Here is a 25,019-nt window from a genome sequence, read left to right on the forward strand (position 1 = left end):
GTGGTAAAGCACTGGAATGGGTTACCCAGGGCGGTGGAGGAATCTCCATCCTTAGCGGTTTTTAAGGCCTGGCTTGACAAAGCCTTGGCAGGGATGATTTAGTTGGTGTTGGTCCTGCTTTGAGCAGGGGATTGGCCTAGATGATCTCCTGAGGTCTCTTCCTACCCTAATAGTCTATGATTCTATTCTATGATTCTGCTCGGCTATCTGAGCAGCAGGAGGAAGAGGCTATGGTGGAAAAGGATGCCACCTCACAGCTAATCTCTTCCAGATGAGGCCATGTCTCCCCCACTCTCCCTGGCTGATGACTTCAGACCGTTTCAGGGCCTTGTGAAAGAAGGAGGCAGATTCTTTGCAGGCACCCCTTGAAGTCACAGTACAAACTGTTGGACGTTTTACAAAGAGCATCGTCTGCTTGACTGGCCTTGCCCATTTATGAGGCACTTCTGGATCCTGACAACAGTACCATCTACTTGCAAGTGTACTGATAAAGTATTCTGCCCAGCCAAGGGTTCTGAATTATTTACCACCCTTCTCCTAATTCCTTGATCACTGAAGCTGTAAACTGAGTGTGGAAGACAGCACCATGCTAAATTGATGCGACAAGATTCAAATATTTTTTTTTTTTAATTTAAAAGCTATTCATTTGCAACTCTGCAGTTTAGAATTGCCCATACCAAGCTTTTATGGCAAAGCATAATCATACCAACTATTGCAAGCTTCACTCCTTTATTGAACGCTTTCCAGGAGAGCATTGAGAGCAGGTCCAAGCCATCATAGCTGCAGGTTGGCTGCTTGCCAACACTTTTACAGGCCTTCCTGGATGTTGCTGACACTGCTGCTTGTTCCATCTCCACAACAATTGTTACATGTCGGGCATCTTGACTCTAGCTCTCTGAATTCCATAGGAAGGTCCAAAATACAGTTGAGGATCTTTTTACTAACACTGAGTCATTTCCATGTGTTGACAGGCTCAAGAGCCACCTCAAGATCTCTTGGAATCTACATACCTGCAAGTAAATGGAGATCCCAGGTAGCTCAGAGATCCCACCCCATCCAGTTGTCTGGATTCCAATCCGAGCCTCTGAGGAGGAAACTCTCTGCTTTTCAACTATAATCAAGTGTTTGGAAGTTCTTTCTCCAGTGTAGGATCTAGAACTCTGCTAGAAAAAACCTGTGAGTTAGACTTCTTTCTAAATCCAGTGGATTAAAAGCAGAGTTTTTTGATAATGAAAGCTCTTCCTCCTGGTTGTTTACTGAATAGACATTTGTCTCAGTGCCTCTGCCTCCGTTTTCCTCTTTTGTTTGGAATAAGAGCTTTTTACAGTGGATTCCTTCCTCTAGGAATTTAGCTTCTGGTTTCCTCACCCACCTTCCCCCAGAGTCTTGTATTTGAAATGAAAAGCAAAGATTGGGGCAGATTCCTTTGTCACCAAAAGATTTGCTCCAACTCTTACCCATAGTCAGAGGTTCTCAGCAGCTCCTTATCTCTTCAGGATGATATCGATTACTATTCAGTGCTAGGTACAGGACACAAGCATAAACATATTCCAGAAAGGTGGTACCAAAACACCCTGATACCAAGTGGGTACAAACACATTCCCCAAAGATAACAGGAACACGTTGACCTCTCTTAAAGATAAGGTCAGGATGACAGTGTGATGATAGAAATGTTTTGATCGAACCAACATGCACAAGGTAGATGGTGGTAGCTAACCATGTCAGCGGGGCAATACATAACTTGTTTGAATTGGTGTATAAAATGGAGTCTCAAAGTGTCTTTGGCTAGCCTGTGACTGAGCTGGCCTATTGTGATAGGCATACATGTGCTGGTGGTCCTATAGAGTCTCTGGGATACTAGGACCGTGCTTCATTAACAATAAACCTGACCAAGTTCCTTTGCTATTAATGAGCTTGTGGTTATTGGGCAGTTCCATAAAGGTCTGCTGTGCCAACTCTCTGCAAAGAGCTGGGACAGCAGACAGAGAACACGCACACAGCCAACATCTGACAACAGGAGGGAAGGTCCCTTCATGGATTAGTAATTGGTTAAAGACTAGAAGCAAAGGGAAGGAATAAATGGTCCATTTTTCACAATGGAGAGAGGTAAATAGTGGTGTCCCCCTGGGATCTGTACTGGGACCTGTGCTGTTCAACATATTCATAAATGATCTGAAAAAGAAGTAAAAAGTGAGGTGGCAAAGTTTGCAGGTGATACAAAATTACTCATGATAGTTAAGTCCAAAGCAGACTGAAGAGTTGCAAAGGGATCTCACAAAACTGGATGACTGGGTAACAAAATGTCATATGAACTGCAATGTTGATCAATGCAAAATAATGCACATTGGAAAACACAATCCCAACTATACATGCAAAATGATGGGGTCTAAATTGGCTGTTACCACTCAAAGATTTGGAATCATTGTGGATTGTTCTCTGAAAACGTGCTCAATGTGACGCAGCAGTCAAAAAAGTGAACAAAATGTAAGGAACCATTAGGAAAGGGATAGATAAGAGAAAATGTCAGAATGCCACTATATAAACCTGTAGTACGCCCATGCCTTGAATGCTGCAGGCAGTTCTGGTCACTGTATCCCAAAGATACATTGGGATTGGAAAAAGTACAGAGAAGGGCAATAAAAATGATTAAGGGTCTAGAACAGCTTCAATCTGAGGAGAGATTAAAAAGACTGGGATTTTTCATTTTAGAAAAGAGATTAAAGGGGGATATGATAGAGGTCTTTAACATTGTGAATGGTGTAGAAAAAGTGAATAAGGAAGTGTTATTTACTCCTTCACGTAGCACAAAAACCAGGGGTCACCCAGTGAAATTAATAGGCAGCAGGTTTAAAACAAACAAAAGTGCGTTCTGTGAAGTAGTCAACCTGTGGAACTCATTTCCAGGGGATGTAGTGAACACCAAAAGTGTAACTGGCTTAAAAAAAGAATTAGATAAGTGCATGGAGGCTAGGTCCAGCAATGACTATTAGCATAAGATGGTTATGGATACAACCCCATGCTCTGGGTGTCCCTAGTCTCTGATTGACAGAAGCTTGGAGTGAACAACTGGGGATGGATCGCTCAATAAATTGCTTTGTTCTGTTCATTCCCTCTGAAGCACCTGGTATTGGCCACTGTGGGAAGACAGGATATTGGGCTACATGGACCTTTGGGCCGATGCAGTATGACCATTCCTATGCTCTTATGGTTACAGTGGCTGACAGGATCTGAGAGTGGAGGGAAGCATTATCTAGATCCAGGTGAGCAACTTAACTCCAAAGGCTCTGGATCAACTCTGTCATCAGTGATGGTCATTCCAGGGGTCTCCATCTCAGTTGTTGGAGCCAGCCACATAAGTAGGCAGTCTGCTCAAGTAGTCAGAAAGTGAGAAGTGGATGGTCAGGCCTAATAGTTGAAGCAACAGTGGTCAGGCTGGGGACTGGAGCCAGGGATCAGAGCAGGAATCGAGAACCAAGAGCAGGCCTGGGGGCAGGCACTGGCTGGGGCCGGAGCAGGAGCAGTCTTTCAGAACCACTAAGCAGTAGGGGATACTTCTGGTGAGATTGCAACATTGAACAACCTAGAATGGCTGTTCTCATGGGGATCCTATATCCCTGGCCTTGAGGTCATCTAGTTAAATCTTCACTTGTAGATTGGCCTGGTTGATTATCTGAGGGCTCCATGTCAGTCGGGCTCGGGTATGGCTCAGTAGCACTTATCAGGCTCAGTAGTGATGACTCACTACGTGTGGCCTGGTGGTTGAAAGCTTTCTTTAACATGCATGTGCAGAGTTGCTTGAGATGGGCCAAGGTTTTTCTTTTTATGTATCATTTTAGGGCAACGCTAATGGTAGGGACATTTTTCCTCCTCACTTAATACCTGTGTAAAGTCATTTATCAGTTTGTGTGTTTACCATAATGGCCAATTCTCTTTTTATCAAACAACTGTGTAGAGTCGCAACCTTTAAATATGTAAATGGTGATTTGCTGTAGCTGGTGAATCTGATGTTCAGTGGCAGATTCAAGTATATGGATTTTGTTTTGTGCCACAAAACTTGAGCAAAACAAGCTCATATGCTTGTGAAACAAAACAAAGTCCAACACTTGATGCAAATGTGAGCGAATGTCCCAAGTAGAGATGTTTCCAGCCACATCAGGCTATTCTGTATGGGCTTGAAGGTGGACTGGGGGGAAAAAAAACATCATGGACGATAACAGTGAATATTCGAGAGCAGGCAGTAACAGTAGAGCACTAGATTGGTGCTTTTTCTGCATGACTGGATCTAGACTTCATCCTACATGGCCATTGTCCAGAATATTGTTGTAATATTAAAAATGTTGTTGTTTAATTTGAAATTACTACATTGCAAACAAAGTGGAAAAATCCTGGCACAATAGACCAAAATGGAAAACTTAGAAGTTGCCTAAGAAATCATTATATTTGAATCTCAGTAATAGTGGTCATAGTGTAATTGAATTCCTAGGGAGGAAAAGTGCAAAATGTATGCAAGAGGATTGTGTTTTAGGAGAAAATAAGTCAAAAGTAAGGAAACAAAAGTCCTTACATTAATGATGGAGACTTTTTTATAAGGATGCCATAAAACTCAGATGGCATACATACCGTTACATGAACAAGGAAGCAGGAAGGCAAGAAATTGAGCTAGTGGCAGTCAGATAGAGAATACAAGACTCCTGACACCAAATCCCCTGGTACAACCACTAGATCAGTAGTTCTCAATCAGGAGTACATGTGCCCCTGGGGGTACACAGTGGTCTTCCAGGGGGTACATCAACTCATCTAGATATTTGCCTAGTTTTACAACAGGCTGTGTAAAAAGCACTAGCGAAGTCCAGTACAAACTAAAATTTCAGACAATGACTTGTTTATAGGGCTCTATATAGTATACACTGAAATGTAAGTATATTTCTATTCCAATTTTATTATATGATAAAGAGAAAATAAGCAATTTTTCAGTAATAGTGTGTTGTGACACTTTTGTATTTGTCTGATTTTTGTAAGCAAGTAGTTTTTAAGTGAGGTGAAACTTGGGGTTACTCGAGGCAAATCAGACTCCTGAAAGGGCTACAGTAGTCTGGAAAAGTTGAGAGCCACTGCACTAGATCATGCTTACTCCATGTATTCAGTATTTGAAATAAAGTTCCAATCCACTCTGTACATAGGTAAGCACAAAGACAATGCTATGCATACATTAATGTTGCATTAATAATGCAACTATCTAATTATAAAATGGTGATAGAAGCAAAATTATTTGAGAGATTTATCTGATGTATGTGCTATAGAATCATAGTTTTCTAGGCCAAAAGGGACCACGTTAATCATCTAGTCTGACCTTCTGTATACCATAGGCCATAGAATGTTTTTCTGAAAGGTTCTATCTTGATTTTAAAATGCAGAGATGGAGAATCCACCATGCCCCTTGGTAAATTGTTCCAATGGTTAATTATTCTCACCATTAAAAATGCACACCTTATTTCCCATCTGAATTTGTCTAGCTTCTACTTCCTGGCATTGGATCCAAGGATACTTTTTTGCTGCTAGATTGAAGAGCCCATTATTAAATGTTTGTTCCCCACATAGGTACTAATAGACTGGGATCAAGGCACCCCTTAACAAAGAAAGGTTAAGCTAGATAGATTGAGCTCCTTGAGTCTATCACTATAAAGCAAGTTCTATAATCCTTTAATCATTCTTGTGGCTCTTTTCTGAACTGTCTCCAATTTATTCAACATCCTTCTTGCATTCTGGACCCAGGATTCCAAGAGTGGTCACACCAATGCCAAATACAGAGTTAAAATAACCTCTAATCCTACTCAAGATTCCCCTGTTAATGCAACCAAAGATCACACTTAACGCTTTTGGCCACAACATTGCACTGAGAGCTCATGTACAGCTGATCGACCTCCAAATCTTTTTCAGAGTCTGCACCCCAGGTTAGCCTCCCATCCTGCAAGTATGGCTTTGTTCCTAGATGTATACATTTATATTTAGCCATATGAAAATGCATATTGTTTGTTTACCCTTAGCTTACCAATGGATCCAGATTGCTCTGTATCAGTGACCTGTCCTCCTCATTATTTACCACTCCAATTTTTGTCCTCTGCAAACTTTCAATGACTTTTTCTTCCAGGTAACTGATAAAAATGTTATAGCGTAGGGCCAAGAAGCAATCCTTGCCCCAAGAACCCCCCCTAGAAACACACCCACTGTATGATGATTCCAATTAGTTACATTTTGAGACCTATTAGTTAGCAAGCTTTTAATCCATTTAATGTGTGCCATCTTAATTTTAGATGTTTCTAGTTTTTTAATCAAAAGGTCGTTGGGTACCAAGTCAAATGTCTTACAAAAGGCTAAATATATTACATCAGTACTATTACCTTTTTTCAACCAACCTTGTAATTTCATCAAAAGAAGATATCAAGTTTGACAGGATCTGTTTTCCATAAACCTATCTGGGTTGATTTATTAAAGAATTTAAGGAGGGTAATATAGGTTATGAATGCAGAAAAGGAAGAAGTGTTAAAATTTATAGCATTTCCATCTAGTAATGGATCAGTACCATTAGCAGGATTCTTTTTGTTCCTAATTTCTTATTGTCCTTAACTCTGCTGGCCATATGTCCCTCTGCTTCCCATAATTTTCTACAGTTCCTAGCTTTTAGTTTATATTCACTACTATCAACTTTCCTTTTCTTCAATCTTGTATATAAAATAGATTTTTTTTTTTTTATAGCTGCCTTCACTTTCCATCTAAAGCAGGATGTTTTTAACTAATATGGCCGCCTTCCTCAACTGTGGGATTGTGGCTTTTGGGGCATTTAATATAGTATTCTTGTATATCTCCCAACTATCATTGATATTTTTCTGATTTAAATTCTTCCTCCCAGCTGATTTGGCTCATAATTGTTTTCAGCTTTGTGAAATTGGCCCTTTTATTCCACTAAGTAATATATATCACTGGTCTAGACTTCATTCTGTTTGCATGTAAATGTGATCAAGTCAGTCACTTGTACCTAAGCTAGCATTAACTTTTTAGTTCTGGGATCAGTTCTTCTTTATCTGTCAAGACAAGATCTGATATAATTCCCCTGTGTTCGATGCAGTACTTGCTGAGCACTTTTGTGTAAGAGTTTGACGGCATGGGAACTGTCATACCATATTAATGAGATAGTGTAGTAGTACAGTTGGACACTACTTTCAATTCTTGGATCATGTATAATGCTCTCCACATCCCTTTCTTCGTTCTAGGGAAATGAACTGGCTTAGAAAGGCTGCTAAAAGGAACCCCAGGGAGCAGTGGGTCTGAGGAACCATACACTGAATTGCCAAAAAGGATGCACAATCAGATGTGTTTGAAAGGGGTATTGGATTTGGGTGCACTGACCCTGGTCAGGAAGGACAAGCTCGGAAGGCCTAATTCAGCATAGTTCTGGAACAGAAAAATCTAGTGCCTGCACTCTTCAGCAAGTTCGTAGATGACACTAAGCTGGGGGGAGAGGTAGATATACTGGAGGATAGGGATAGGGTCCAGAGTGACCTAGACAAATTGGAGGATTGGGCCAAAAGAAATCTGATAAGTTTCAACAAGGACAAATGCAGAGTCCTGCACTTAAGAAGAAAGAATCCCATGCACTGCTACAGGCTGGGGACTGACTGGCTAAGTGGCAATTCTGGGGGGACCTGGGGATTACAGTGGATGAGAAGCTGGAAATGAGTTGCATATTGGGCTGTATTAGTAGGAGCATTGCCAGCAGATTGAGGGAAGTGATTATTCCCTTCTGTTCGGCACTGGTAAGGCCAAACCCGGAGTATTGTGTCCAGTTTTGGTCCCCCTCCCCACTACAGAAGGGATGTGGACATATTGGAGAGAGTCCAGCGGAGGGCAACGAAAATGCTTAGGTGGCTGGGGCACGTGACTTATGAGGAGAAGCTGAGAGAACTGGGCTTCTTTAGTCTGCAGAAGAGAAGAGTAAGAGGGGATTTGATAGCAGCCTTCAACTACCTGAAAGGGGGTTCCAAAAAGGATGGAGCTCAGCTATTCTCAGTTTTGGCGGAAGACAGAACAAGAAGCAATGGTCTGAGGTTGCAGTGTGGGAGGTCTAGGTTGGATATTAGGAAACACTATTTCACTAGGAGGGTGGTAAAGCACTGGAATGGGTTACCTAGGGAGGTGGTGGAATCTGCATCCTTAGCAGTTTTTAAGTGCGGCTTGACAAAGCCTTGGCTGGGATGATTTAATTGGTGTTGGTACTGCTTTGAGCACGGGATTGGATTAGATGACCTCTTGAGGTCTCTTCCAATCCCTAATAGTCTGATTCGGAGCAATGAATGATTTCAAAATTAAGGGGAAGCTCTAAAGAGGAATGAGTTGAAGCTATAAACAGATAAGACTAACCATTAGAGCGGGGTGTGTCTATATATATAACATCACTTTTGAGAAGTGTGTGTAACATTCCTTGAGTGATGAGGTCCCCCCTCATGAAGATCAGTTCTAAGTTTTTAGTGCATATTAGACAAACTCCCTGCATAATTGTACTTTTTTTTTTTTTTTTTTTTTTTTTGTTTTTTTTTTTTGGTACTAGAAGTACCAAAGTTGCGAGTAATGGGTAATTTTTAATGTATGCATTTTCAAGTACTCTCACTCTTTAAAGAGCCTGGGATTTTAAAGTATATTAAAGACTGATGGGACTTGCATTCCTAGTATTGCAACATAAGGTGTTGTTTCTCTGTTCCAGACTATAAATATTTATCTCTGCTCAAAGTAGAGCAACTACTACTGAGAACTGATCTGGCATACTTAGAGGTTTTCCTTAAGGAATTTGTTTCCTTTTATTTACGGTGTTATTGTATATTTAAATTCCAGTGCCCTCATGTAGAGCACTGAGGCTTGTTCTTAATACTGGCAAAGAAAACCCAGATTCTGAAGCAGTCTGTAAATACAGATAACTGTAATTTTCTGAGCATATGCTGTCCTGGAATTTCACACCCACACACTGGTCAAATTGAGGAAATGATACCAATGTTTTAATGTGGATGCAAGAGAACCGTTGATGGAGAACCAGTGATTGCAGGCCATGCCAGTTGGGGAGCTCTCCAGCAGTTATTGCAGGGCAAACCCAGAATGGGGGAGATTGTAAGAGATCATACAGGAACAACTTAAATCCTCCTGAGTCAAGTATCACATACTTTTTTGCCTGAGGTCTTTCCTCCTTGTGGGGTATGGGGCAGCATTTCAAGATAGCCCATTGTTAAAGCAACTATCTTTTCAGAGCTTATAAGGGCTGTTTAACTGAACCAGTAATTGACAAATCAATTATTAAAATTTAGTTTTTTTGTCATGTTAGTTGAGTTTCTGTGGAGAGGTCTGGAAACATATTTTTCTCTACACAATACTTTTGAAATCCTCACTTCCATGTAAGGCTTATTCCTAAAGAAATACAAATTGCCTTAAATCTTTGTAGCAATTTACTTTTTGCAGTAACATGAAGGGCATTTTTTTAAAAAATATCTTGTCTGGGAAATGGGAGACTTCAGCTGGCTACAGTTCTTTTGTCTTTACAATTTTTATATGAATATTATTGTTTATGAAGCATGCCAGAGTGAAGTCCCCTAGATGCAAAACAACTGCACAATAGACAGCAGTGCTGCAAGCTTTGACACTTTCCACTGCTGTAGGGCCTTAGCTCTTACCTATTGAGATTACTCTTGGGGTGAGAGCTTAGTTAATTCTCCATGTACATTCAATCTTTGGCCTCTCTGCCCATCAAGTGTGCCAGTTGTGCTTGTAGTTTTAGTGATGTGCATGCATGCTTGTCCACTAGGAAATGGACTAATCCAGTTAATTTAGTGAGTAGAAATCAGGTAGCAAGTACGTCAGGTCATATCTGATCAAGTTTCCATTCAAGCCACTGTGTTCAGAGCCATCCTGTATGTGCCAGCACAAGGTGACTCAAATATTATATCCAAAAGGAATTCTAGATCTTGTCCTTCTGTTAAACCTATCAAGCCCTTTGGTTCAAAGGTGCTATATAAGTAAAATGAAGTACTATAGCCTCAATTTCCTTGGGTCTTTAGTATCCTTGTATACTATTTCTGTATTCTTCATTAGGTGTTTAACCCCCTTCCCCCCCCCCAAAAAGAGAGAAAAACCGAAGGACAGAAATCCTTTTGGAGGTGGCATATGTTTTGTGTATATGTTGCCTTCTCTGAAAGGCTAACTTAAAGTAAATATTAAAATGAGCTATTTAAATTGTAATTCTAATCTTACAAACTTCTTCCATTTGTGGGACACAGAATTTGTTGCCATGGTGTCAGTGTTCTTTAGCAAAAAAGCATTTTCCTCGGTCATTGTGGAAACACTGTATGGTTCATCCATTGGCACTGTCATTGACTTCAAGTTTGTATAGATCGCTTTATAATTTTAACATCTGCCGAGCAATTAAATTAAGTTATTGCTCTTACTATTCCTCTATTTTGAAACCAAATCTCTGGGGAAAAACCTCTGTCTGACCTAATCACTTCTTAGTGGCTGAATGGTTATCAAGGAAGAATAAGAAATGACCAGTACTGAACTTTCATTGGTCGCCACTCCTCTGCTTTATTTGTACATGACTTCAAGGAATTATTCAGCAGACTTTTTTCTGATCAGCATTTCTTGGGAGCATTTTTTTGCTGGTGAGCACAGCATAGTGCAGTCTCCTTCAACTATAGAAAGGAAGGAAAAGTCTGTGACAGCTTTAAAAAAAAAAATGCTTCAAACTCAATGAGTGAATTTTCCTTCCCCTTGCCCCCCAGTGGAATTTCCATTTGTTATGGTGGGAGTCACCAGATGGTGCTGTTACATATAATTTTACAAGTTCTCTCTCAATGTGCAAGCAGTGGACAGACTTGGGGGGAAAGTGTCATATTGTTAGTTTTGTGATATAGGTTATTTGGGGGAAGCTGTTTGCCATAACTTCTCTAACCAGGCATTGGTGTTTTGGACTGAGATTTTTGCCTGTGTGCTCTCGCACCTCATTCATTCAGGGATTGGTGTACATAGGAAAAACAGTTTCACTAATAAAATACCCAGACTCCAGATTGCTGACTTCTCATCCAGTGGGGAACCAACCTGTAAGGCCCAAATATCTGCAACTGCTTTGCAGAGGGGATGATACTACTTCTCTGTATATAGTTCTAGTGATGCACTAATTTAAGCTTGGACTTCTGGACTACTATGAAGTATTGCCATATTAAAAATATGTAACTGCTAATGTTATTGGACCTGCACTAATAAGATGGTGAAAAATGGAGAGGGTGCTAATATCTTCCAGTTCTTCCTCTGTAGTGTCCTAGTAGTTCTGTTTTGGACATTGCTTACATCAAAATTGAAAACGTGTGCATGCACGTTTCCTGTGCAGGTGAAAGTGATAGTTTCATTTTAATGTTGAAAGCCTAGTATTCAAGGGGATGTAATCTTAATTACCTGGTGCACATTGTACCTTGTGAACTCAAATACTGTTGATGCACTTGGGCACAACAGCCAATACTGAGATAGGTTAGCTCATGAGATACAAGAAGTGAGCACTTAGTAGTGCTTCAGTTCTGGCAGGTGTATTTTCATACTGTCACATTGTGCTCTTATAATATTTGAATACAGATGATTTTGTTATACTGTGCTCATCTGTTTTATTGATGTGGAATACTATGTAGTACTGGTAAATGGTAAATTGGAGCAATAAAAACTTCATACCATTTCAAAGTGTGATTCATAAATACTTGACTGTACTTTGAATTGAGGCAATCTTTTGAGAGTAGAGAACTATTTGCTTAAGAGAGAAGTAAATATGATGCTTCACTTTGACCAAGATGGATTTAGTTCCACACTGCAGTTTGATAACTTGCTTACATGCCATAATTTTCAAACCACTAAAATATACTAGCTTCTTGTTGGATTGAGCGAGATGACCTACGTTTTCACTCGCTGTTATACATGCAAATACTGCCTCTGCCTCTCTTCATTTCTGTCCCTCATTTCCATTTCATAGCAGAAGAGTCTTCATTTTTCTGGAGTCTACATCTTTTTAGCCTGAGCATGCTTTGAATGCAGATGTCTTTTATAGCTAAAGAAGCATATTTGTGTTGTGATTACTGCATAATAAGGATATTGCTAAAATGTAAATTTCATTTTAAGAAAATACTGAAATGAAGTCCTAAGGAGTCATTTGTCTTCTGTACTGTAGCATAACTAGCTATACATTTTCATTGTGGTATTAGAGAAAGGTGTCATAGTATAAGCAATGGTTGTTAATCTCAATTTCTAGGCTGTTCCTTTCATCATAATGTTACATATTAATCATAGTGTGTTCATAGTGACAGCAATAAGTCTCCAGATTATCATAAAAAAACAAGATTTTGAAAGTACATTGTATCCCTATCCACCCCCTTTTTTCAGAGTAAAACAGAAATTGGGTTCATAAAGCAAAGGGTTTTCTGTTTTGCAGCTTCCTGGAATCTCTGATATTAGATTTAGTAACTAATGGCTGTGGAACATGAAATCTAAGCTGTTCCTTCTGGTTTATCACCCAAAAAGATTACCTCCTTTGGGTCTTCATGCTAATCTGGAACATACAAAGGTGTCTGCAAATAATGCAGCAAAAGAATATACAAACAGAACACGAATGTATGACTTTACAGATATTTTGGTATACTGCAACAGACAGAAGTGAAAAGGAACAACACAAAGCTTAAACTGCTGTGACACTCTACTTCTAGCCTCCAGGAAGGAAAGTTGAATTTAAGAGGCGTGCATGTCTGTATGTACACAGTTAACTAGTATGAAAAGCTATAAATGTAGCTGTGTACAACTTAATGTACAACCCATTAATGGGGGCAGGATGGATCACAGAAATTTATTTAACTCGCATGTCTAAGCTAGAGCTTTAATCCTCCTTGTAGGTGGTGATTGAAGTCTGTCAGATGTTGAGTGATAAGTGAATTAAAGGTAAGCGATGTCTTAAAATCTAGTCAATTAAGAAAAGCTAAAAATGGCATCAGATAATATACCTTGATAAACTGATATCAAGTGCAGTCAAAAGCACAGAGTAAACAGAGAAATTATTTTTCTATACTTTGAGTTAAATAGTAATCTTGATGTGACTTGTAATACCTCCTATGTAAAACTGCTCAGAGTTTGATGGTATCCCTTTTTAAAAGTGACCTGCAAAGGCCTCTTCAAAAAACAAAAATTTGTGCACTTTTTTGTTTGGTAAGCAGGCAGGGCCTAGTGTTTGAGGTATGCTGTTTGTTTGTTTGTTTTTTTTTTTTTTTTTTTTTACCAGCAGTGTGAAAGCTGCTCTTCTCGGACTTTTGCTGGGCTATTCGGTGTGTATTGTGAGCTCTTGCACCTTAACTGAAGGAGTGGCAGTGTTTGAATCTTTTAACAGTCATTCCTTTCCCAAAACGTTAATTAGGCATTGAAGTAAAATAAGTGGTGGTAACAGTTTAATTTTCAGATCAAAATTCCTGGCCTTCCTATTGCTTGGCTTTAGCTCTCTATTATCATGAATAGGGCCTTACCAAATTCACTGTCCATTTTGGTCAATTTCATGGTCACAGGATTTAAAAAAAAAAAGTAAATTTCATGATTTTAGATACTTACAGTGTTGTAACTGTAGGGGTCCTGATCCAAAAGGGGATGGCGGGAGGGGGCAAAGTTGTTGTAGTGGGGGTTGCGGTATTGCCACCCTTGCTTCAGCCACCGAGCTCTGAAAGCAGTGCAGGAGAGCAGCAGCTGCTGGCCAGGCGACCAGCTCTGAAGGCAGCGCTGCCACCAGCAGCAGTGCAGAAGTAAGAATGATATGGTATGGTATTGCCACCCTTACTTCTGCGCTGCTGCTGGCGGGGTGCTGCCATCAGAGGTAGATGCTTGGCCAGCACCTGCTGCTCTCCAGCTACCCAGCTCTGAAGGCAGCGCAGAAGTAAGGGTGGCAATACTGCAACCCCCTCTAAAATAACCTTGCAACCCCTCATTTCCCCCTTTTGGGTGGGGGCTCTCAATTTGAAAAATGCTGGTCTCCCTTGTGAAATCTTTATAATATAGGGTTAAAGTACACGAAAGACCAAATTTCATGGTCCGTGATGCATTTTTCATGGCCCTGAATTTGATAGTCATGAATTCATTCATTCTTAGCCTGGGAGACTCTCTCATAGCTAGGTAGAATTTGAATTTTTTAAGTTATTTTACATTAGAAATTCAAGCTGTCCCTCTTAAGGAAGCAAAGGATACAAGCCAACTTTGCAGGTTACCTTTTAGTATGCTTGATTCAGTTTCTAGTGGACACGTGGCTTTGTCCACTTAATTTTTTTTCTGTGATAATGGGTATGCTAATATTACAATTAGCAGCCTAAGCAGGTAGGCCAGGAATTGAATTGTATAGAGACAGAACTATCCTTCATCCCTGGAGTTGGTCTCTATAGGTCCTGCTTGAGGCACATTAGTACTTTGGTATGGGAAACCTACATTGTCTTGGTTCAGGTTCAGTGAAGCCATGGATTTGCGAAGACGATGCTCCAGATAATCCACATGAAAAATCTGCTAGAAAGGGAATAAGTTTATGTAAGAATAAAGCTGAAATAACACTATACATATTGTAGAAAATCCCAGTCTAACCTCTATTGAAACTTCAGGCTTAATGAGGGTGAACTGGCTTTTTAAATTCCCATTTCATTGGCTTTAACTTTACCCATGTGACTTACATACTTAGGGCCGGATTAAGACCTTTTAGGGGCCTTAAGTACTGAAAAGATTATGGTGCCCCCATATGTAATTCAAAATAAAAACAATACCATAAAATTTTATTTTTCAAAATGACACAACTTACATGTATGCTGAAATTAAAATAGCTTCTTTCTAGATTTTCTGATTGCAAAATTCTGGATAAGTTCATCGAAGCTGACTCGAAGAAGCCTGTCCGCTTCCATACACAATAGGGAAAGTGAATCAAGTCTGTCCTGACACATTGTTCTCTGAGGGTTTTCTATGCTTTTCAGCTGAGAAAAAGAGCATTCTGCAGAGAGGTTAGTAATCATCAATGTTAGAAAAATACGTAGTACAATCTCTATATTTGGAAATACACATTGTATTCCGTCTTTCAATATTGTGTCATGAAGATCAATGTGACAGAATTTCATTTTTCCTGTTTCATTAAACTTTGCGCACATTTAACAGTGGAACTGCTGTATTTCTCCACAGAGATTCACGTTCAAGTCAACAGGGTATGAGTCAACTAGCTTTTGGGAACCTTGTGAATGCTGTTTGTCAGATAAGTCAATATAATTTAGAAAAGAAAATCTACTTGATACTTCAGTTCTCCTCTTCATATGAGCTTCAAATGTATCAATTATAGCATGGTAAGTAGATACATGAAATTTGTCTCTAGGATTCAATGCTGTTTCTGTTGCACTGCTATCATTTGCTTGTTTTTTCCTGATTCGCTTGCGGGACTGGGCTTCTTTGTAGTTTGGTATCAGGCAAGATATCTTTTGATATGTCTTCAAATCTTTCGAAATCATTTCTCAAAGTGTGTAAGTGGTCTGCTAATGATTGACAGGGGTCTGCACATGTTGGCAGCATTGTCATAAGATTGAACTCTGTTTTGCAAACTTGGCACAGATAATGCAGTACTTGATTTGCCATTTCTACACTTTTTTCAAACTGAGGAATGTGGCTTTTCAAACTGAGGAATGCTATAAATCGTTCAACTGGTTTTCCATCTGTAGGAGACACACATCTTAGTACAATGCTCAATTGATCAATATGTGAAAGATCAGGTGTAGAGTCGACAGATAAACGAAGTACCCAGCAGTACTTACTTCATTCACAATAGCTGAACGAACTTTGTCACTCATTAGACCAATGAGTTCATTACATATTGGCTTGGATAAGTATGATGGGTTACCTTTGCCAGCATTCCCATATTTTGAGATGGGTCAAACTGAGGCACAAGCGCCAACAATCCCAAGAAATTTCCATTCTGCGATGATCCAAATGTGTCATTTGATCCCCAGAAAGGCAGACCACATTCAGCTAATGTTTGCATAAAACTATAACACACTGCAAAACATGTTGCCAGTATTCACGCTCCCCTTTAATTTGTTTTCCAATTTTTGTGTCAATCCAAAGCCCTGTCTTCGATTTAAATATGTCAACATTGAATCTCTGTGAGTAGAGCTATTTTCATGTTGTTCAATTAAAACAGTATTCTGCCAGTCACTAAATCCATCTACAGCAAACCGGGATGTTGAGGGTTTATATGCAAAAAGTTTGCAAACAAAACAGTACACATCACCTGTTTGATGGTGAATACAGTAGCCATTCTTGAGTGTATTTCTCACCATTCTCTTTCATGCCAAAAAATATTTTTTTTTGTGGACAATATCTTGTTTGTTTGCCATTGGTAAAAGTCTGATGTGATTTCTCAAATGGCCCAGTGTGGTGTTTACAATCATTTGGTCCATGATCTATCCATTAAGCTGCACCATCGGTACAGAAATCAATCCACATACCAGGATCTTTTCTCCTATTATTTACAGATTGAGCAGGTGGGGATAAGTAATAAAAAGAGAACAGAAAAATGGGGGAAGAGTGTGGAGTGTAAGGAAGCCTAAAAAGTTCAGATTTTTCCCATGATGACTACTTCAATGCTTTTTGAAATATCAAATTTTTTCAAAAAAATCTTTCTTTGGTGCTCCTGCTTTGCTGGTGCCCTAAGCACGTGCTTAGTCTGCATATTGGGTAATCCAGCCCTGTACCTACTGTAGCTTTCCCATTTTGATGTTGACATGCTACTGTCAGACATTTTTCATGCACTGATGTTGAGAGGAGTTGTAGTATATATTGATTTTTGCTGTGAAAGGAAAGCTGTAGTTTTGTTCAGTGCTGCATTCTGTAAATGGATGATTTGCTTCCTATTGACAATTTAAGTAGACTTTAATCAGATTTTTTTTTGTCCAGTTTTGTTGGTGGCTTCCTTATTGTAAAACCTGTTTTTACAAAAGGAAGTCCAAACATACCATAATTTATAATTATGGTATTTGCATTTCTCTGTTCTAGAGGCTGTCAGAGAATAAAAACAAAATAATCAAAATGGGGTTAACTGTTATGGTAGTACCCAAAAGCTACATTCATATTTAGAACTCCATTGCATTAGGCCCTGTGTAGACACTGTCCCTACCCCAAAGAGCCTTGTCTAATTATAGTTTATCATTGGTGTTTGTTGTTAGCAAAGGTAAGAGGCAGTGCGAGAGTTACAAATGATAGCTAGGAGGGAGGATTAGTGTCCCATTAAGAAGATTATATGGGGAAGTGTGTCCAACTTAATGTTTGCAATAGTTCAGACTTTTTTTTAAAATTGGAAAGATTCTCTATCAAACCTGTATCCCTTTATGCACCTTTAACATTTACAGGGGCATCTGCAGGGGCAGAGGGTGATCATGGGCATGCTACCTGCTCTTAGATATAGGTTTTCCACTTTATGTATAGATTGTTAATTACTCTTTTATTTAGCATTAAATTATATTTTGTAAAAATACACATTAGCCCCCAGCTCCCCCAGCTCCTTCAAGTGGTGCTACCCCCTGCGGGATGCCTGCAATTGAGTGATTACCAGGGTACCAAGCGTGCTCTACCCCAATAGGTGTGGGTACCTGGAGATGCAAGAGGGCCAAAAAAGGAATCAATTTATGGAGCATATGCTTTGTTGTTACACTGGTAAAGTGCTTGAAGGTGTCAAAAGCCTTTCCCACACCCAAGTCAATTTTCCAATCCATGGAACAGCTTGGAGTCCAGAACTGTTGACGAGGGTATCTGGGGCTGTCGTGGGTCTGCTCTTGACTGCTGGAAGAATGGGATATTCTTAGGGCTGGGTCCCAAAGTCCAGGCTCCTCCAAGTAGTTGAGGCATGGCTAGTCCCAGATCTCGATGTTGCTGGCAGCCAGTACTGCTGCCGAGACACTCATTTTCAGGGAAAGTTCATGCTGGGGTCTTCTTAAAGGACCCTTCTACTCCCTTGGAATTTTTTTGTGGGAGACTGTAGTCTATGTAGTGCTCGGAGCGCTACTTGTAAGGAGATTAAAAAAAAAAAAAAAACCAAACTGGCTAATATAAGTGTGGGTGTTTTCTAACTCTTCCCAGATATTGTAAAATGTATTTGCAGTGCCTTCTGATTTTGTTGCTTGGTGAAATCTATGGTGTTTCTAAGCTTGAGGCCTGATGCTCTGGTCTGGTCTACACTAGAAATTTATTATATAGCTACATCTTTCAAGGGTATGAAAAATCCAACCCTTTGAGAGATGTAGTTATACCACCAGCCTAACCCCTGGTGTTGACCAGTTGTAGGTTGATGGAAGAATTCTTCTGTTGACCTAGATACCTTCTTGGGGATTCCACTTAGAGAGAATGAAGAAATGAAAAAAGCTTCCTGGAATCAATGGAAATTAGAATACCTAATGTTAGTAATTGATTCCTCTAGTTAAAATGCTGAATGAAGGATGTCATGCACATACAAACACCTTCATTAGGCTTAAAGATGCATTAATGTTCCCCCCCCCCCCCCACAAATAAATATGAGGATCCAAATTCCTGGAACCTTGTTTTTTTCTTTAGAAACTGTTTTTCAAGCCCAGTCTCTCCTGTTAAGAGACAGAGGAACCGTTAATATTTTGCCATTAGGCATAATTTAAACCTTTCCCATGTTGTTGTATTTACCAGTCTTTTTTTGTCTACCCAAGACTTTCAGTATTATCCACTATAGCTACCGCTGGTACAGCTCTGCTTATGGTGGGAGTTCTAGTTGCAGACAAGATGCAAGCTAGTGCTGGTGGTTTAGCCACTGTTGTCCAGACCTGCTAAGACCATTAAAATGCTGTCAGCTTGTTTCCACTCGTGGTTTTTTTTGGCCTGCCTAGTAGGTGCTACTGCTGGTGGAGTTGCATTGCTGGAAGTTTTTCCCCAGCGCCGTTGAGGAGGAGTCAAGGATGTGGAAAAACAGTGAGTGCTTGTACTTTAATTGAAATGGCATCTCCAAAGTTTAGAAACCTTCCATGAAAGGTTAAATTGCTTAGTCAGGACTTGAATAACTTACCCAAAGCCTGTTAACCAGGAACTAAGCCTAACATACATAGGTGATCCAGATCATGCCCTTTTCTGCCTGGTCTTCTGCCGGTTGTGTTCTTTGCTGCTTGGTCATGAAGACCATAGCTGAACTTTGACCCCCCCACTAAACACATGGAATCAATGAATGCTGTCTGCTTCCCAAATATAAAAAATGATGTATCGGTGGATTCTCTGTCCCCTAGCTTAGTGCACACTGGGGTTTACAGGAATCATCCCTCCTGTTATGGGAAAGGAGAAGAGAGGGCAATGTGTTTGGAGGGTATTTCCTCTCAGGTAGGAGGAGCCTTGTCTGAGTTGAGGGGGAAATCTGGTACTATACCGAACAAATGTTGCCTGGTTTTAGCCACTGCTGTTAGTCTGTCACTTTCAGGAATAATAATTACCTAAATTGTAGTTTAGAATCTCAGAAAATGTGCTCCCATGGTGCCTGTGTGACAAATGTCACTTCTCAGCACTATTTGACCACCAGCAGGTGGCTGAAATAGGCATTTAATTAAAATGGGCTACTTCTAAATGATTCCATAAAGCAAATGCAGCTGCTTTTGAGCCCCATAGTTTCTCTCTCTTTTTCAAGGTGAATGACAGAGACCAAGAATGTAAAAACATAAAAACATCCATACTGGGGCAGATCAAAGGTCCATCTAGCCCAGTATCCTGTCTTCCAACAATAGCCAATGCTAGGTGCCCCAGAGGGAATGAACAGGTAATCATCCCTGCTCATCCTGCCTAATAGCCATTGATGGACCTATCCTCCAGGAATTTATCTAGTTCTTTTTTTGAACCCTATTATAGTCTTGGCCTTCACAACATCCTCTGGCAAAGAGTTCCATAGGTTGACTGTGTGATGAAATACTTCCTTTTTTTATTTTAAACCTGCTGTCTATTAACTTAATTTGATACCCCCTAGTTCTTGTGGTATGAGTAGGAGTAAATAACACTTCCTTATTTACTTTCACCACACAAAAGTACATGGGTTGGAATAGATGTGCAATGAAAATAGTTATATGCATGGAATGCTTAGCAATATGCATATTGATGTTCCTATGCTGCCTGAAGCCAGCAGTGCAACATAGTGATCTTAAAAAGAAAACTAGATCCTGCCGGACACCAGGATTATATGTACAGTAGAACCTCAAAGATAACAACATCAGAGCTAGGGACTTACCGGTCAACCAGACACCATGTGGAACAGGAAGTAAGTAATCGGGTAGCAGGGAGATAACATACAAGTAGTGTATTGTCTCAGGAATTTGCCTGGGGCTATGGGCTTCAGCCAAGTGGGGGAAGTTGGGGTTGCAGCTGCAGGAAGGGGGTGGGTCGGGGCTCTGGGGTTGGGTGTGTATGGTTCAGGGTTTCTGACCCGCTGGAGCATTGGGACACAGGCCTTTAGACTGGGGGGAGCGCTGGGGCTTCTGGCTTTGTTCCCAGCTGCAGCCCCACAGGGGGTGCCAGGACTCGGAGTTTTAGCCCCATAGCCCGTTCCTGGCTTTAGCTGCCCCCCCCCCCCCCGGGGGGGCGCCAGGGCTTTATTTACAAGGTGAGTGCTGGTTTCAGCCCCGGCACAACCCCCTCCCCTGGCTGAAACCGGGAGCAGAGCTGTTGGGTGCCCCAGCACCACCTGTGGGGCAAAAACCAGGAATGGAGCTGCAGGGCTGAAGACCCGAGCCCAGCAACACCACAACTCTCTGAAACTGAGAGCAGAGCCATAGGGCTGACACCCAGAACCCCAGCGGCCCTGCAGGGTCAAAGTCCTAGCCCCCTGCCGAAGTCCTGGCACTGTGAGGGTCAGAAGTTCAGATTTTACTCCCACCTTCACCCGGAGCCCTAATCCCCCTCGCCCTACGGCTGCAGCCGCCAACCCTCCCCCTCCTCACTAAGGCTGGAGTCCATAATGTCTTGTTCAGAGTTACGGAGCTTTTCAGTTATAAGCAACCTCCATTTCTAAGGTGTGTCTAACTCTGAGGTTCTACTGTAGTTACATGCAGATTTTTAGCATAGGGAATAACTTGCATTCAGTATTATAGATACAAAAGAAATGGATTGTGTATTTTAAAAACTCCTTGGGAGAGTGCTAACCTAAAGTAGTAGTGTGTTCTTAGAAATCAGTACCCTGTGTCGAAGTTACTGAGGTAGGTAGCAATGATTGATGACACATATATAATGTACCCCCCTACTTTGTTTTTATGTCAGTGGACCAGATGGCCAGGCACAGCTAGTGACCAATAATGTTTGAACAGTTCAGCATAAAGAACAAAAAGTTCAGATGTGTGCTGTAAAAGCTGAAGTGTATAAATAGGAAAGGTAGCTGCTGTGTTCTTGGTGCACAAAAGTAATATCTTTTCTCTTATTGCCTTCCTCTGTGTGGCTTTTTTCCACTTGTAGGCTGCAGTATGAATAACGGTTGTGTAAAAAGCATAGCTAGTTTTGGTTAAAGCATCAAGGAATATCCATTTCCATTAATTCAGTCTAGAGTATAACCATTAATTGGTGCCTAGGTAGCACAGTACAGTAGTTGAAAGTGAAAAGCTGCTTGGAGACTTGAGTTCTAATGTGACTCATTTCTGGAAAGCATATGAAATGTCTCGGCAGTACCTAGTGAATATTCTCCATGCTATGGGCATGAGCAGCTGAGTAATTTTTTATGCAGGTTGGAGGGTATGTGCACATGTGCAAAAAAACCTTTTATGCTCCTGTGATCATGGGCCTTCTGGGTTCTGAACCAGGCCTATGGGGTGCACCAAATTATGCTGTCTTCCAAGGTCTGTTTTGCAGCTGATAATTGTTGTGGTGCTAGTATGGTTCAGCTGCGTCAAGCTTCTTCAGTTGCCTCTCCTGTGCTGGAAGAGGTGTAGGGAAAATGCTTCTGTAGCTGACTTGGTGTGCTTTAAAGCTCTGAGTATGGCAGAGTAGATTGAAGTCACCCCAGTGCAGCTGAGAACTGGGGCTGCAACACTTAGTACCATGGTATAAGTGCATGTGCAGTGCTGAATATTCATCCACTGGGTGAATACTGAAGCTTCAGTGACTTGAATGTAACCTATTTTGATATGCGTTATTGATGCTCAAAAACTAAGTGGTTCAGGCACTCATACACTATGTAATACTTACACTTTTGAAGTTTGATGCTCATACTCTTGATGGAATTTTCATAATAGTTTTTATCCTACTGGAATATTCCATCATTCTTACCCACCAATCAACTTTTTTTTTTCCTAGCACTGAAAGCATTGCAAACCAAACTTTTAGAAAAATAAAAGGATATCCAAACTTTTTGGAATCTATAATCAGGAATAGGACATAAGATGCTCAAATTAAGAGAGAATTCAGTGGAGTTGGTTACAATGCTACCTTTCCCTCAAATGCTTAGTTTTCACCCCAACTGACAGTCTTGTCAAATAGAGACCTATCTCCTCAGCAGATGCAGTTAACTTTCAGCACAGCATGCACTTTTGTTACCCAGTCTTAACCGACTGACTCTTGAGGATCCTGTTTTTCTTCCCTACAACACAGCCCTTGCAGCTTCCCTGAAGAAAAGGAGTATTGTGGCACCTTAGAGACTAACAAATTTATTTGAGCATAAGCCTTTGTGAGCTACAGCTCGCTTTTTCGGATGCATCCGATGAATTGAGCTGTAGCTCACGAAGGCTTATGCTCACGTTTGTTAGTCTCTAAGGTGCCACAAGTACTCCTTTTTTCTTTTTTGCGAATACAGACTAACATGGCTGCTGCTCTTCCCTGAAGAGTGGATTGAGCACAGGTCTCCTCCTCCTGTCTGCTCCTCTGTGCTTGCAGGAGTTTTGCTGTAGTGTCCCCTCTCTCTGCTTTGAGATTAATCTGTAAGTAGTACCGGTGCTGCTAAGCAGTCATCTTGCAGGGCTTGCTACGGTAATTACCTTCAGCTCTTCAGGCCTGTGTGCATTCTTTTCCCCCAAGTTGTAAGGAAGTCTTTGCGAACCGTTCTCCTCTTGTTGAACTGGGAGTACAACCCCCCTCCCCTTTTTTTTTTTTTTTTGGTTTAATAGAGATGTCTGTTACTCTCTCCTCAGATTTGAGTTTTCCCTGTCTTGATTGCCTCATTTTTCACACCACACAGCAGAGAGAACTGTGCCCTCTGACTTGCCTGCACAGCACACTATACTTGGCTACTGTCTTGTAGTTCTCACTTCTGACAGCACTGTGGATTCCATGGGGACCTATCAAGGCTCCTTAACTTGTGGTGCCCTTTCAGTAGCTCTGAGGCTGTAGTAGCGGGAAAGCAGGCTGCCCAGTCAGACTTGCATACTTGCTCCCTCCCACATAGTTTCTTTTGTGAGACTGCTTGTTCCTGCTCTTCTTGGTTCTGAATTTAATCAAACTTTTAAGCTCCCCACTTCTTTAGTCCCCCTGCCTGGGTCTTGCTTGTAGGAGAATCCTTTGATCCCATAGAAAGAGCATTGCAGGTAGAGTGTGTAAATTTTCCTAAACTGGAGTTTGTCAATGAGTCACATATATGGAATACCTGACTTCTCAAATTTCCAGGCTGCTGGCCACCCTCAGTTTGAAGGTGATGAGCCTGTAGTCAGAGTCCAAGGTGGGTATTTCTGAGAGAGACGTTAAATGCAGCAATGTGGCCTTGAGAATCTTGGATTATGTATTGTAGGAATGATGGGTGATTGTCAGATGCTTTTCCAAAGCCCTTACCTGTGTCCTGTACATGTTGGAGATTTCTAACATTGTGGTCCGTACTGATTCTATGGCCACACCTGTTGCTGTTACTAGGAAAGTGAACGTTCCCTCATTTTGGATTTTTGACCTCTTGTGGTCCTCTTATTGGTGTTTTGTTATAGGGCTTTACCATTGGGGAAAAGAACCCCCTGGATTCTGTGCTTGTAGAACTAAGATCTATCTACCGTTTACCTCCACTGTTAAGTACATGTAAAAGAGCCACTAAGCTTTACATGCAACACATTCTGCCCTTCAGAAGGTATAAGACTGCTTCTAAGGCTCAGAGGGTATGTCTACACTACGAAATTAGGTCGAATTTATAGAAGTCTGTTTTATAGAAAGGTTTCAGAGTAGCAGCCGTGTTAGTCTGTATTCGCAAAAAGAAAAGGAGTACCCGTGGCACCTTAGAGACTAACAAATTTATTAGAGCATAAGCTTTCGTGAGCTACAGCTCACTTCATCGGATGCATTTTATAGAAAGTGTTTTTATACAGTCGAGTGTGTGTGTGTCCCCACACAAATGCTCTAAGTGCATGTAGTCGGTGGACTGTGTCTACAGTACCGAGGCAACAGTCGACTTCCGGAGCTTTGCACTGTGGGTAGCTATCCCACAGTTCCCGCAGTCTCCACCACCCATTTGAATTCTGGGTAGAAATTCCAGTGCCTGATGGGGCTAAAACATTGTCGCGGGTGGTTCTGGGTACATATCGTCAGGCCCCCGTTCCCTCCCTACCTCCGTAAAAGCAAGGGCAAACAATCGTTTTGCACCTTTTTTCTTGAGTTACCTGTGCAGACGCCATACTACGGCAAGCATGGAGCCCGCTCAGCTAACCATCGCTGTATGTCTCCTGGGTGCTGGCGGACATGGTACTGCATTGCTACACAGCAGCAGTTTATTGCCTTTTGGCAGCAGACAGTGCAGTATGACTGGTAGCCGTCGTCGACGTAGTCCTGGGTGCTCTTTTAATTGGGCACCTGGGCAATCATGGGAGTGACTCAGCCAGGTCATTTCCCTTGTTTCATCTCATGGCGATTGAGTCCTACCGGCAGTGCACTGTTTTTTAATTTGCAGTCAGCAGAAGACGATGGCCAGTAGTCATACTGCACCGTCTTCTGCCGAGCACCCAGGAGGTAACGATGGC

General features: G+C 41.1%; 1 long non-coding RNA gene across 3 annotated transcripts in view; it reads left to right on the forward strand.

Moving 5' to 3' along the window:
• The window catches only part of LOC122458212, a 109,976-nt gene that overhangs the window by 13,423 nt on the left and 71,534 nt on the right, over positions 1-25,019 (forward strand). For all 3 annotated transcript variants that reach the window (XR_006278128.1, XR_006278129.1, XR_006278127.1), the window contains exons 2-3: positions 12,957-13,002; positions 15,253-15,410. This is a non-coding gene — a long non-coding RNA (uncharacterized LOC122458212). The remainder of the gene's footprint in view (positions 1-12,956; positions 13,003-15,252; positions 15,411-25,019) is intronic.

The sequence above is a fragment of the Dermochelys coriacea genome, chromosome 11 (assembly GCF_009764565.3).
Source record: "Dermochelys coriacea isolate rDerCor1 chromosome 11, rDerCor1.pri.v4, whole genome shotgun sequence".
NCBI classification, from domain to species: Eukaryota; Metazoa; Chordata; order Testudines; family Dermochelyidae; genus Dermochelys; species Dermochelys coriacea.